This window comes from Corvus moneduloides, chromosome 7, assembly GCF_009650955.1.
Source record: "Corvus moneduloides isolate bCorMon1 chromosome 7, bCorMon1.pri, whole genome shotgun sequence".
Taxonomy (NCBI): Eukaryota; Metazoa; Chordata; class Aves; order Passeriformes; family Corvidae; genus Corvus; species Corvus moneduloides.
This window is the reverse complement of record NC_045482.1, coordinates 27,608,156-27,623,068: the sequence shown is the minus strand read 5'-3', so window position 1 is coordinate 27,623,068 and position 14,913 is coordinate 27,608,156. Positions and strand designations below refer to the sequence as shown.

Genomic DNA, 14,913 nt, shown 5'->3' with positions numbered 1-14,913 from the left:
ATGTCCAGTCCTGTCACTAGCTGGAGGAAACATTAATCCAAGACAGTAGAAAAGAAGGAGTAAAAAATTGTTTCTGGAAATGCAATTATTCTAATGGCAAACTGTGGAGGTTTGTTATCTAGACCCACAGCTGAGTTAAACTGAAACATATTATATTTCATGAAAAAAAAGTTTTAACCATATGTTTAGTCATTTGTGAGCTCTTGATCCTAACGCACAACATAAGCTGCAGTATCAGTGTCAAAAGTGCCTGATTTAAAGCATAAGAGGCAGAGTTACATGAAGTCAAGTTAAAATCACTTCTGCAAGTTTGCAGGCAGAAACCTTCCTATGGAATGACAGGTACAGGGGAACACATTCTGGGGTCTGTGCCGGACGGGGGGGAAGAGGAAGGTTTTTTCCATTAAAAGTTTTTCTGTGAGATTGGCTAGGGGAAGATGATATAGCTGGGGGGGGAAGACTGAGACAGCTAAAGAATAACACATGGTATGCTTTCAAAACATACAGCAACATGTGACATTCGTCTGCAAGTCTGGCACTGAGGAGCCTGTGGTCTGGCAGCAGGGAGAATTTCTGCTTTTTATTTCTTAAATCATCACAGGCATTTGAACTAAACCCCCCACCTAATAGTCTGAGGGGAAGAACATAAAATCAGATTTTACGTACCGTACTTTCAGTCAGCCATTTTCTCAGCGGATTTTTATCCTCCAACTCAATTCCCACATCATTAAAGTGATGCTGTCTCTTTAAAACACAACGTGGTGCCGTGCCAAAGCCTGCAATAAGAACCACTGGCACCAAAACAGTCAAAGCACACAGCTTAATTCTCTACTTAATAAGACAATTAAAGAAGAGTATTTGGATACAACAGTCTGCAAGTACCAACACAGAGCACTGATGTCTCCCAAGGCATGTTGATCTGAAGGCTTTATCAGAAAGCATCTGTCACAACCAGATGCCATCAACACCTGAGAAAAGTGGGAAATAAAGTGGGTTAATGTGGCTGTGATACACACAAAGGCATGCACTGCCCAAGTCCCTGTTTGTGAGCATTTTAGAGGGTGCAGGATAAAGTGCCCTGATGTAAAAATGCTCATAGATTTAAATAAATTAAAGTATATGTACACAGCTACCTCTGTTAAAAATACAGTCTTGTGGAAATTACTCAAATTACAATGGAATTAAGAGTGCTGTGTATTTTGTGTATTCACTGCCATAATCATAAAAAGGCTTATAGCAAGGCTGCTTTTAAATACTGTGCTTTGGCAGATGCTTTAACACACGTGGATGAATTGGGGTACAGAGACTAACACAGGCACCAGTGATTGCTCATATGGAGTCTCTTGACCATATCTGCCTCTAAGTTTCCAATCAAATAATTCTCAGATGTCATCTCCTAGCAGGCTTCATCCTGCAGAGCTGAACCAAAGCTAGAGAGAAAGATAACAGCAGTGATATACGAACTAATTAGTCATTTGATTAGCTGGCAAGAAGACAAGGTCCTGCAGTTCTGTGACCTAAAAATGCCACTGATGACCTTAAAACTCCATCTCAAGGGTGTCTGGAAATCTGTAACCTCCAGGGAGACAGAGAGAGAAACGGGTGATGCCTAAACTGCATTAGCTTACATGAGATGTTGAAACAGTGCAGACATCAAGCCAAGGATAGGTGTGACATTTGAAGCAATCAGCCAGCAAAAGAGCACCTGCAGCACTGCACTCTGTTTGAACTGCTGCACCAAGGACTCCCAGTCCAGCCTACATGGGAGGTTCGTGGGGCAAGTGGTTTAGCACACCCAGAAAGCACACCAGGACCACAGACCTCATCCTAGCAACCAACAACACACAGCAAGAGAGGAAAAAAATAAACCAGATAAAAAACCCCAACTGCTCCTGCTTTGTTACAGCAGGGCTAACAGCCAGCCAGTCCCAGGTGGCAGCCCCTGGGCTGCACCACGCCAGGAGAAGAGAATGGCTGATGAAAAGAGAGAGAAGTCACTTCGAAGAAGACATCCTGAGTGGTTGCCTTCTTCACTTCCACTGGCGGGTCCTACACTTCACTGGAGATCTGATTTTGGTAAATCCCATGAAGGCACCAGTTATTCCACATGCAGTAACAGGAGGAGGGAGTGGGGTGATGCCAGGAGGTCGGTCCCCTTAGGCTGCAAAGTTGCATCTTCAACAGCAAAGGAGGAAGACACCAAAATGACCAAGGTTAGGGGTCCCAAGCTGTTTTGGGCCCCCTTCCTTCAGCCTGACAGCTGGAGCATGTCATCACCTGACTGCACCCAATGCACTGAAAGTTTCCAGCCTAATCTGAGGCAGCTCCTCCCTGGCAAGCCACCAACTGGTGCAGAGGAACCCATAGTGACCAGAAACGGGCCAGCCCAAAGTGGGCAGCTCACAAGCTGTGGGTTCCTCTCTACCAAGAAAGCCCATCTATCTCCCACCTTCAACAGCTTGGATGGAGTCTGACTCTTGGGTGTCTCTCTACTGTGAGAAGAGATTAAAGGAAATAAATGCATTGGCAAAGATCCCCCTGCCATCTGCACCTTGGAAATGCCCTCTGGAACGGAGAAGAGGAAGATCTCTCACCCTGCATGCCCCTGGGAGAATGGTGCAACCTCCAGCAGCTGCCAGCACTGCCCTGTTTCATCCCCGTCCTCTCAACACAGATCCAGACCTGCCTTTCATCGCCCACTTCCCCCATGTGCTTTGTCCCAGAGGGGTGAACTCACCTCCAGTATCAGTGAATTTCTCAGAAGAAGTCCAACATATAGTTTAAATTTTACCAAGCCCTGCCAGAGGCCTTGGAGTAAAATGCAGAAGTAGGAATGTTTTCTCAAATAGAAAATGGAGATTTAGAGGGCTGCAGCAGGGTCTGTAAATTGGTGCAAGCTTTGCTGAGATAATGCAACCCCAATACACACAGTGTTTCCCCCTCATTCCCTTTTCTCTGAAAAAAATGGGGGAAAGACCCCCAACAGCACACATAATAAATCAAAGATGAAAAAATTGGCCATGGATGTGGTTCAGTAACACATGTGCTGTGCTCAGCCCTGTGTTCCCTTACAGCTCTCAGAAGCAGAGAGCAAAGTTAAGAATACAGTTACTGCAGTTACAAAGAAATTTAAGATTTCCAAATCTGACTTATTGTGAATTGAAACAAAACCTCAAAATGCTGAAATTCTCCACAAAAGGAATTCTAAAACAATTACTTGGAGTCCACTGAAAAAGAAATTATATTGCTACTGTATTTCCTACAATGGAATTATACTTTAAAATTCTAAACAGAAACTTACTTCAACACAAAGCTTGTAAAACAATGAATTGTTAACACTTTCAGAAAAATCCTCCATCTCTTTTCTGCTACTTTTTTACAACACTGACCTGGTTTTGTAGAGGATTTTAGTGTTGATGACGCCAGATATTGGAATATGATTCCATCAACGAGTCCTAGCCAGGAAATACCAAAGCTGGGGTTGCCAAAGCAACATAATTAACTTGATCACGGTACATACACTGTGTGCCACTTCCCAAATGGCCCTTTAACACCCAGATAAATCCTTGGCTTGAATGGTGCCTCCTAATGAATTTCTCCTCTGAGTTCCTCAAGAACACAGAGCAAAAGGAGAAGTTGTCAAAATTACTAAAAGCCAAGTACCACTCTGCTCCCTGGCCAGTGGTCCCCTGGGCTTGATGAGGTCAAGGAGCAATTTTGAGCCTACTCCCACAGCTATGAACTGCAGCAATCACAGAGACACGTGACCCTGTGCATGGAGCAAATGCATTTTGTAAAGATTCACTTTTAATTCACTGTTACCAGATTTAAGAGGCTTGATTCTTCCATGGCATTATCAGTAAAATTACTGCCACTCAGGCAGGGAGGCCTGAATGTTGGTGCTAAACCTTGATCCTGGGGCCACAAACTTCAAAACCGGGATATGCTGTCACTAACTCAATGTGTACAATGTATCAAAAATAAGAATCTGTCTGTTCATTTGGAAAAAAAAATAAAGAAAAGTAAGAAACAAACAAAAAAATTGAGTGATGGGCTTTCAGCCTGTCATCAGACCACTGTGACCTCAATTTTTGAGAAATAAAGTCAAAATCTATTCTTATCTTCAGAGATTCAAGATGTATTTGCGTGTCAAACTTTCTCTCCCTTGTCCTTAGCCTTTGGGAAGCCCACTAAAAATCATATCAAAGCCTGAAAACCCTGCGATCACATTCGCATTCACCTTTGACCCAGGATGCCTACAGCTCTCACCACCTCCTCAGCTCATCTTCACCATGCGGCAAAGGCAGCAGGTCTGGCAGCAAACTGCTCAGGATGAAATAAAGGCCACTTTGCATAGCAAAATCGTGCTGCCCTGCTCAAATTCTGAAGGCCAAAAAACTTTTCTTTGGCAGTTTTCTGCTTCTTTGTATCCATGAAGGATATTTTACCATCACCTTCCTCTCCTTGCATACAAATATTTGATTATTCTCTTTGAAATGTCTCTGTAACATCTACAGGCATACGATGCCGAATGCAAACACTGATTGATTCTTTCTTAGCCATCAAATGTGCTTACACAGCAACTACACACAGCAAATGCACACAAATCTCACATTTCACGTTTTAAAATATGAACATGCTGTGGTTTTTTTTTTACTCAAACATAATGAATGAGCTTAAATATTAGAACTTGAAATTATTAAGTAAATCACGGCACCTGTAAAGCTTTTATTTGCATAACATTAATTCATGATGGCATGTAAAACAAATTCATCACTCTCACTATATTGTAGTCTGATTTATGTTAGAATTGGAAAAAATAAAAATCTTGAGCACAAAATTATGTTGACAAGATGTACGTGCTCTTCGAAGCCCAAGATTTTTTTTCTTTTCTGAAGCATCAAAACAACTAAATTATGGGAAAGAGGACTGGGAGAAAGCATCTTTAAAAATGAATAACATACTAGCGTCACACATACACACTCTCCAGTTATTAATGTCAAGCATGGTGAAGATACTCTAGAAAATCATTACCATTCATAGCTACTAACAGCCATTAAATTTCAATCAATTCAACTTAACACAAGTGTACTTCAGCAGCCCTTACAGTTCCTTATAGAGGTGGCTCAGAAAGTCCTGTCTGACTTATTGCATTGTCCACCGCACAAAGGAGCATTGCTGAGCATTGCTCTGAAAAGGAGCGATCTTGGTGTTGGGAACTGATGCTCTTTTAACACCGCTGCAATCAACAGACCTTGCTTTTAAAGACGGTGTGATAAAAGGGCTCTAATAGAGCTCCTCAGGTCAGCATGGAGGGGAGCAATACACTGATTCTAGCTAGGAATGCCACTTTCCAAGCTGAAAAAAAAAAACTGGTGAGATGTTTTCAAGGAGGTTTCAATGAATTTTAGCGACAGAATCGAACTGCTTAACACAGTGCTAAACAATTTCCAGGTGATCCACTTGCTCGAATAGAATATAATCACTAAATCTACAGGACATTTAAACAAAACAGGATTTAACTTCCAGGGTATTTAAAGCTCCTAATGATGAATATAAGCCACAGAATTGTAATATTACAGCATCTCCACTCTTCTGAATTGCATTTGTAACACGGGAAGTTTTTCCACTGCATTTGCAGGAATTAAGATGTGCAGCTGACCATCCCTTGCAGACTCTGGGAAGAACGAGCTGGTCCCCTGCTGGGGGTATTTGCCACCTCATGGCGGGGGTGACGGACTGTGGCCACAGGGTGCTCACCTCTGAGGGGCTGGACCCACACCGGCTTCCGCTGTGTAGCGGAGCATCCCAGAGAAGGTGTCTTCCTCTGGAGAGATTACGTTAGTTCCATCTGAATGAGTTATCTACACTAAAATCCTACATTTCACAGGGGATAGAAGACTTTTTATTACTATTCCCGCCCCTCCCCCCCACCCCCCGAAGCCCAGATTTTCCCAGCAGGGTTCATTCTGCTGGGCACAAAGTCCTCTCTCTGGATTTACAGGCAGTTTAAGCTTGCAGGTGTGTACTCCTACAGAACAGAGTCACTCCATGCACAGAAAAACAGATGCAGTCACAGATGTGCCATCACTGCAGCTGAAATTACAAGCTCAAATCCAGAGTTCTTTTTGTGGCTTTTAGCTCATCCCTTAGAAGTATCAGGATTGATGCTACTATTCATTAGGAGAGTATTTGGGACTATTCTACAGAACTCTATGGTTTTGATTCCCCTGGGATTTAGACTTAGCATTTAACATGGAGTAGCAGTAAAGTTCTTTAGAATCAAGAAACACCCAAGTAATCTCTCAGGCAGATATATGCTTCATTTTGACTCATTTCCCTACACTTACAAGCTGCACTAAATGAAATGAAATGAATGTTAAAAGGGGCGTTTATTGAAAAATCTTCAGTGACAGGTTCAGAAAGTGCCAGAGTTCAAGTAAATCGTTCCATGGAAAATGTTAGCAAAGCTTAATCATACTGGAAGCCACATTTAATTACAGCTTTTTAAGTCCATCTGGGAAAAAAGAAGCGACTTAAATATGTCACCTGAGATGATCTAGATACTGAAACTATTTGTAAGTTAACAAAAGCATTTGCATCACAAAGCGCTCTGGGGCAGCACCACGGCAAAGCAGATGTGTAATGAACAAGGATCACAGCACCAAAACAATCAGGACTGTAAATAAGTACTACTAATCTGCAATCATTTAAATTTGGATTTAATTGCTAGGCAGCAAATACATTTAATTCTTGAAGAGGTAAATGCTCTACGAAATTCACACTTAAAGGTTTAGTGACAGAAGCACCACAGTCAAGAATCCGAATGTCAGGAAGGCAGAAAAAAGCCAAGGAGCAGAGCTGGGGCTGCCATGAGTTCACAACTTTAAACAAACTTTTCCCTGGAAGAGAATTAATAATGTGGCCATCCCCACTGTACATACTGTAACTACTGCAGGAATGACACAATGAGGCACATGAGAGGCAAGAGGGTAGTGACTATAGAACAAAATTCAATCTAGTGGCTAATGAATAAAAAGTTCCTTTTATTTCTCAGTTGTTTTTGGTTCATTAAATTTTCCACAGATTTGCAGAGAAGAAAACGTGATCAATAAACCTTGACAAAAGTGAACATGTGAAAAAGGCGAGAGAAAGGCACAGGAAGATAAAAGTGATATCCCGATCACAGATTTCAGAGGCAGATGACCAGAGCTCTGGGCTGCTGAATAATCTGAATAGACCATCATTTCTTTACAGCCTTTTACTTTCTTTTCCCTGACTGTTGGAACTCTTCATTCAATACAATAGTAAATGCACTAAAACTTTTTTTCTTATGCTAATGGTCGAAATCGGGCGCTCACAGTTAAAACACACTTCCCACCAACTTGTTTTCTTAAAAAAAAAAAAAAAAAAATTAACCTATTCAAGTTAAACTAAAATGTCAAAGACAGCTTAAGGCTTACTCTCACCATTCCTCAAAATTAATGGTTTTCTCCCCAGTAGATACAAAAAGAAAAGACTTGAATAAGGATAAAGCTGCAAGACTCTTTTCATATGAAAAAGAACACTTAGAAAGTAAAAAGAAATACATCCAGTACAAAGATCCTGGTACCTACAGTTCTAATTTGTATTGTTTCCTCTTAGAATATTTATAATTGCAGAAAGGTGTCAGCCAATCGCAAATAATTGTGAAACGATGAGAAAAGATTCACCAGTGACTAATGTATTTGGGCAGTCATGCCCATAACGGTATCAGAAACGCTTCCACTCATTACAATGGGAACCCAAGGGAGCCTATTTTCATTTTATTTCTAACTTGGGTGTCCACTTCCAGGCACCCAGGCCTCTTTTTCTGTGGTACTGAATATTCACAAATCCGAAACAATTTTTACAGCTCTGACCTTCTGAATTATGGGACAACTTTCCTGTTACCTTTGTGCAACACATTTCAGCTTTAGTATTTGGGTTCACTTTGTTTATAAGAAGTTAAAGGGTATGGGGTGTGGTTTTACAGTAGCCAAGAATGAATGAACAAAAATTCTGTGGCCTGTCCTGGACTGCGCACACCTAACATTTTCTACAAAGTTCTACCAGTTCCCAACTGGAACTGGTCTGTAGAAAATTTGACCTGATTACCCACTATTTCCATTCCAGTCACTTGTTCACAAGGGAAACCTGCAATTTTGCCTCTTAAACTATCAAGATTGCTATGCCAGATGCAATTCCCATTACTTTTACACCAAACACCAGTTAGTTTCCAGAAGATGCACATATATGGGATCTGCTGTATGCACAGGTTGAGAACTGTGCATATTCCACACACATGCACAAATGTGTGTACATATATGTAGATATGCATAGGCACATATGTATTATCTGCCTTTTTAACACAACGCCTTCTTGCTGTCATTCATACAAGGATTCATTCTTTGCTGTTATTTTATTTAGTGTTGTATTAATTAATTCCCAAATACCTCCTGTTGTTTTGGTTTTCTTTAAAAGGGTCCTGGCAACAGAGCTGAAGCAAACCCTAAATACCACTTAATGCTTTGTGGCAAGTTGTCCTAATGTGCAACTGTTTAAAATATTTACCTGTGCAGCTCTTGAACAATGCCCTGGAATCTTTCCCATCAGTAAGAAAGCGGACAAAAAGCAGAGACCGCTTAACCTCAATGCCTTAGCAGCAAGTGAGAAGTGCAAATATTGCATTTCTATAAAGCCCTAGAAGCTTCATAGAAATGGAGTGGCAACTAATTAGTTTGATGCTATAGTCACATCTAATGTTCCTAAGTAGCTTCTTTGAAAAAACTCACTGCCTTGAAATCCTTGGCCAGATTATTGAGTGGAGGCTTTGTGATGGGGCAATAGATAGGTGTTTGCTCCACAAATACATACAGATTTTGGTGACTGCTTACTGAATCCACTACCTTCACTAATCTGCACTGGAAACTTCACTATGAACAGAGCACTTCTCAGAGTACAAAAGCATGAAGTATCTGTGTACCTTTCAGACTACAGGGCAAACAACTGGCTTACAGTAGGCCACCAAAACCAGGAGCAAGCAGTTAACCAAGTGTCCTCTGTACTTGCAAACAGAGAATGAGAATAATGCAACTGCTATTAGGTCATATGTTCTACCCTATCCTTAAATAAAAACAAGATGGGTCCAGAGGACTGAAAAATTCAAAGGTTCTCAATAGAAATTAAGTATCGGGATCATGAAAACATATTTTCAAGTCAGACAAAACTGTAGCGATCACGTAACCCTGTCTGTATACAGCTGATCACACAGCCCTAGAGCCTGTGCAGCTTCTATACAACTGTGCCACTGAAAGGGAAGTCGTGGTATAAACCTGTAAGATCATTAGAATCACAAAAAGAATAAACAAAAATGGTTCTTTGACATAAAAGTTTAAACTGGTTTTCAAAACAATGCTGCTCATTTTCAAAAAAATACTGCTCATTAAATATATGCATCCAGAAGGCTGTCTTTTCTAAATGTGACTTCAGTGTAACATTTGGGAATGCAAGCTGCTATGTATTGGATGTCTGAGGTCAAGTTCTGTTCTCTTTTATCCAAGTATAACCTGGAGCAGCTTCAATGAAATTATGCTAGATTTATATTGACATACGCATCTAGTTCAAATTCTTCTATGGCTCTAATTTTTCTCTAATTGAATGACCTAACACAAATAGTATTTGTCCATCTGTATACATCCCTTTTGACACACTGGAGAAAAAAAAAAGAAAGACATTGAAAGGAAGTTGGAAACAGTCCTCGAGATCTGTTTTCCTTTGAAGAACAGCAGTTGCATTTCTGGGCACTTCAAAGTCACATACTTTAAGCAATAACAACATTTGAGATGAAGTGAATCTTACCTCAACTTGCTTTAAAGATCAACTCTTTCCCAAACACACACCAGAGGTTGGATATACACATAACCATAGATTAACAAGTTCATCTTCAGTGAATCAGGCACTTTTCAGTGCTGCAGATAGGTCATGCTTTCAATCAAATGACAAATTTCCAGGAGTTGTTTACAGTGGAAAAGCCATAATGAATTTTATTCTCTTCTTAAAAGTTGTCAGTTTTGCAATAACATTCAATACAACATTTTTATTGCAATTCAAAGTTTGACAGGTGTCAACATTTCCTGACGTTCCAGCCAAAATACAAATTACCATATCCACCCCTCAGAAAAGTTGAACCAAATCAATTCACCAACTCTAGTTGCTGGATGCAGCAATTATCAGGCATTTCAAACATCCCAGCAGCATAAACAATTATTTAATTATTTAGCAAGATCCTCTTTTCCAGGTGAATGTAGTTTCTTTTCTAACGAAGTATATTAGGTTTAGAACTAAAAAAAACCCAAAACAAAACCAAAAAGACCTCCAAAGTTTTTCTTAAAGCAAGGTGGCTTGAACAAACAGATAAAATCAGCAAGTCTTATAACAAATCAGTCTATTCCACTTGTGTGTATTTTGAATTTCATGGCTTATTTACTTAACTTTTTTGGCACCAACTCCACAGCACATGCCAATACAATATTTGTTTAAATGCTGTTTTATGCACATGCTAGTCAAACGCTTACTTTCAAATTCTTGTACATCCCAAGAGCCTCAGTTGTTAAAAAAAAAAAAAAAAAAAAAAAAAAAGCCACAAACAAAAAAACACCAAAAGAAAGGGAAAAGGGGATTGGCAGGGGTGGACAAGGTTTTACAACTAGTGCCTTTATCTGTGGCCGTAAAAATATAAACACGATACGCCAATAAAATGCTAATTTCTGTACGCACGAAGTTTTCCAGCACCTGGGGCAGTATGAAATGCGAGGGCAGCTATAGGAAGACACAAGTTTCGCTGGCCCGGCCGGCGGTGACCCCCCACGCCTGAACATTTGGTCACCCTGCCCTTGTACCGGGGGCCGAGCCGGGTCCCGGCCCCGCGGAGGGGGCACCGCTCTGCGCGCACCGCACCGCGCCCGCGGCTACGCCGCAGCCCCGGCCCGGGAAGTTTTGAAGCCCAGGCTGCAGGTTAGGTAAATGAATAAATAAATAAATAAGCCCATAAACCTCGGAAAAGCCGGCAGCAGGACCACCGATAAATCATCCTAAGCCCCCGCGCTGGAAAAGTCAGGTTTCCCAGGAAATGATGGCAATCACTCGAGGCAGAAAAGGCATCTAGATGAGCCCATCTCCCTCCCCTCCTCCTTGATTGTTTTAAAGCCACCGAGTCCGGGGGAAAAACTCTCAACTCTCTAAGTCCTTAATAGGATTGGAGTCCGGGTCTCTCCAAGCCGCTCCTCATCACACAGGGATCAAGTTGCAGCAGGGAATTTTTTAAATTCCTCAGCAAATATACTTGTCGAAAGATTGCCCCTCCCGGATGGGGGGATGACAAGGAGGCGAGGGGGCAACTTCATTTTTCTTCTGAAAAAAAAGACAAACTCAATGCTGGCTTTGGGGAGCCCTGCCGTCCTCCGGGACCCAGGGCAAGGCGGTCCTGGCAGCAGCCCGGGGCTGGGACTGTCACCGCAGCCCCCGGGAAAAACAATGGCCATGGAGGCACGGTCCCGGAGGGGTCTGGACGGGGAAAGGGGGGCACACACCGGGCACACGCGCGACCCCATCCTCCCCGTTCACCTGCGAGGTGGGGGGGACACACGGGACGGGCCCCCCTCGGGCACCCGCTGCGAGGAGAGACCCTCACCAAATCTGTACCCTCCCTCACACACACCCCCCACCGGCGCAGGGCAGCTCCAACCAAAGCGGGAGAAGAGGAGGGAAAAAAAAAGAATAAAAAGCACAATGAAAAGACACAATAAGCATCAACTTTACCCGAAAAGCGGAGCAGCAAGTTTTCAGCAGACGAGCGGTTGCCGCGGAGCAGCGCTGCTCCTCCGGACCCCCATCATAAACTTGGGGGAGGGGGGCGTGGGAGGGACTTTCCCTCCGTCCTTCCCTTTTGTGCCTCTTCCCCCGCTCCGCTCCGCTCCTCGCCAAAAGCTGCCGCGGATCCCGGCGGCGGCGCGGTGTTCTCCCGGCTGCAGCCGCGGAGCAGCTCCGCGGAGGCGGGCAGGGAGGAAGGGCTGTGGAGGGCCGGGGGCGGCGTGCAGAGGTGCGGGGCGCTGCGGGGCAGCTCCTGCTGCCCATCTGCCCGGGCCGCCGGCGGGACACGGCGCGCACACGTACACGTACTTTATATATATAATAGATATACACACATATGCACACACACGATGGATGAAGTTGAGCAGCCTGCAGGAAGACGCTGGAACGCTTTCAAGCCCTGACACAAGAGGAAAACTGGCTCTAGGGTCTGTTTTCTCTTCCACCCGCCCTTTAAAAAAAAAATAGGGAAATCTAAACCTTCCCACCCTTTCGGCGCGGGAGCAGCGCACCGCTCCGGATCTTCTCTCTCCTCCCCCCAGCCCCTTTCATCCCGGATCGCCCCCTCGCCTCGGCGAACCGCACCATTTTGGGTGCGGGGCTTTCTGTGGGGCGCGGTGGGATCCGCCCGGCCAGCCCGGCCCCGCCGCGCCGCTCAGGAGCGCCGGGAGCCCCCGCACACCCCGCTCAGCTGGAGCGCATCTGCAGCGAACCCATACAAATCCCCCTTCCTCGGGGAAAGCCGCCCCCCTCGTCCCCAAACAGCAGAAGTTCGGCCTGTGCAGATTCGCTCGCGCAGAGGCGGGGATGGAGCTGGGGGTGGTTTTCCTCCAACTTTGGTGGTTGCTTTTTCCCCGCGAGTTTGCGCGACTTTTCAAGCCCCCGCCCCAGCAGGGCTGGAGCAGCAGAGCTCCGCGGAACATCTCCGCACACGGGCAGCTTTACCCGCCAGGAACATCTAGGGGGAGAAAAGCATTCATTAAAGACTCTTCCCTAAACGCGATAAGCAACCTCACCGGAGCGCGATAATCTAGTTTAATTCTCGTGTTTTGGGACCGAGGCTACGAGGAGGGGAGAAAGACTCTCCAAAAAGTGCCCCGCTCCCAGCCCGAATATCTTTGCTTTTGCTCCGATCTATATTAAACAGCAGTACCAATGAGAAACGCAGCAGCCTGAACTTGGACTTCGGCCAGGCTGGGCTTGTTATTTGATTTGTTTTGATTTCTTTGGCTATGGAATTTATCAAAAGTTTAAAATACAACCAGATGCTGTTGGGAAGGGTCACCGCACTGTACTCCAGAGCAAGCTCAAACTCGCTGTGTCATCAGGGTATCTGACTCCGGCAGGATTATGGCCAGTACCATGGCAACCGCATGCCACATCAGCCCCCAGCTTCACTTTCAGTCCCTTGGGCAGAGTTAACATTTGCCAGCGGATTTGCCCGACACGCAGCCCAGGTCCGGGCAAGTGGAAAATGAGCACAAACCACTCAGAAATCTTCCTCTTCTAGCCTGTGCAAAGCGACCTGGCTGGACTGGTCCACACTACAGTCTTAATCCTAAAAACCAGCTACCAATTTGGGTGCCTTCTGTATGAAAATTTGCACACATACCTTTTTTTTTTTCTTCTTTTTTTTTTCTTTTTTTCTTTTTTGGATGGCATTAGAAGGCTGGTGTTTGAAGGTGACAACTGGCTCCCCATACACTCCCAAATCCCATTTATTCCATTCAGATAGGCTGGGAAGGATTGTGTGGCAACAGGTTATTTTGCCAACCACCAATATTGCAACTTTTTTGGGGGGTCAAAGTCTCGCATTAATATGCACCCACTGTTTTATCCAAAGAAATTCCCTCCTCTCTCCATGGTACACATGCAGTCCATGCTGGCACAGCAGCACAACCTTACCCCCTCCAAGTGGATAATTTTGTGCTGAGAGGAGTTTCATTGCACCTTGTACTGAGGAGCACCACGCAAGAGAGAGGGGGCTTTGGTTACCAAAAGTAGGATCAAAAAAAGTCTTTGATCTCCTAAAAACAAAGCCCACTTTTATTCCCAGGTTACTTTACTTGGGAAAGATGACCTGGCAGCTTGGGAGATTGGTTAGAATAAGGGGGTTTTGGACGGATCAAAAAGACAAGCTGGCAAAACATTAACACTAGGTATGTTCTAAATTCTTGCTGCACAGTTATAAACATGTGTACATCCAGACTGTTGGCCAAGAACATACTTAAAATCAAAAGAAGGAAGAATTAAAGGATTAACTCAGAGTTGTGTAAAGAAGGACAGTTTTCCCTTCTAGAATCCTCACATGTCAATCCTTTAAAATATGGAGATTTTTAAGCCTGAATGGAAACTCCTCCTTTTTGTCTGAAGGATGATGGCCGGCGACGGCTGGAGTTTTTTGAGAACTTTGAGTCGGCTTTTACATTATCTGCCTGCTGTAGCTCATCTATCCTTCCCTCTCCCGCTCTGCTCATTGAACTGTCCTCTCTTAATCTTCCATAGGTGTCCGAGATTAAATAGACGACAGAATGACTGACATTTGGTACACATAAAAGAACCAAAATATGAACAACGGGTCAAAGTGCAAACCTTCCCTCTGGTCTTCCCTCCTGCTCTTGTACAACTTGATAGGGATGAAACCAAGTAGGGATGTAAAGATATATGGCAACGTGCACTTACTATATCTTGCTGTAGCATGATCATGTGGATATAGAAGACACATTCCAAAATGTTCAGGACTAAGGAAAGAGGTTTTTTTAATCACAATTTAAAAAAAAAACCCCTCACAATGATAAAAGACTGACATACTACCAGGTCCAGGATTGCTAATCTGGGATCTGTCCCAATTCTGTTAGGTCAATGGAAAGAATGTGGAAGTTAGACTAGCCTCAAAAGGCACAAACGTGGCTGTTAAAATGTTTGATATAGCTCTGAAAAAGGACTGTAATTCTTTATTAAAGTACATCTTAAAAGAAAACTGTTGAAAAACCAACGAGGAATGCTCCATTCTGTTCTGTTCGT

At 43.6% G+C, this 14,913-nt stretch overlaps 1 protein-coding gene across 2 annotated transcripts in view; it reads right to left on the bottom strand.

The window, feature by feature from the left end:
• Nucleotides 1-12,187, bottom strand: part of GLI2 (GLI family zinc finger 2) — a 190,862-nt gene extending 178,675 nt beyond the window's left edge. For both annotated transcript variants that reach the window (XM_032114616.1, XM_032114615.1), the window contains exon 1: nucleotides 11,839-12,187. The gene's annotated coding sequence lies outside the window, so the exon portion shown is untranslated. The remainder of the gene's footprint in view (nucleotides 1-11,838) is intronic.
• Nucleotides 12,188-14,913: the final 2,726 nt, after the last annotated feature.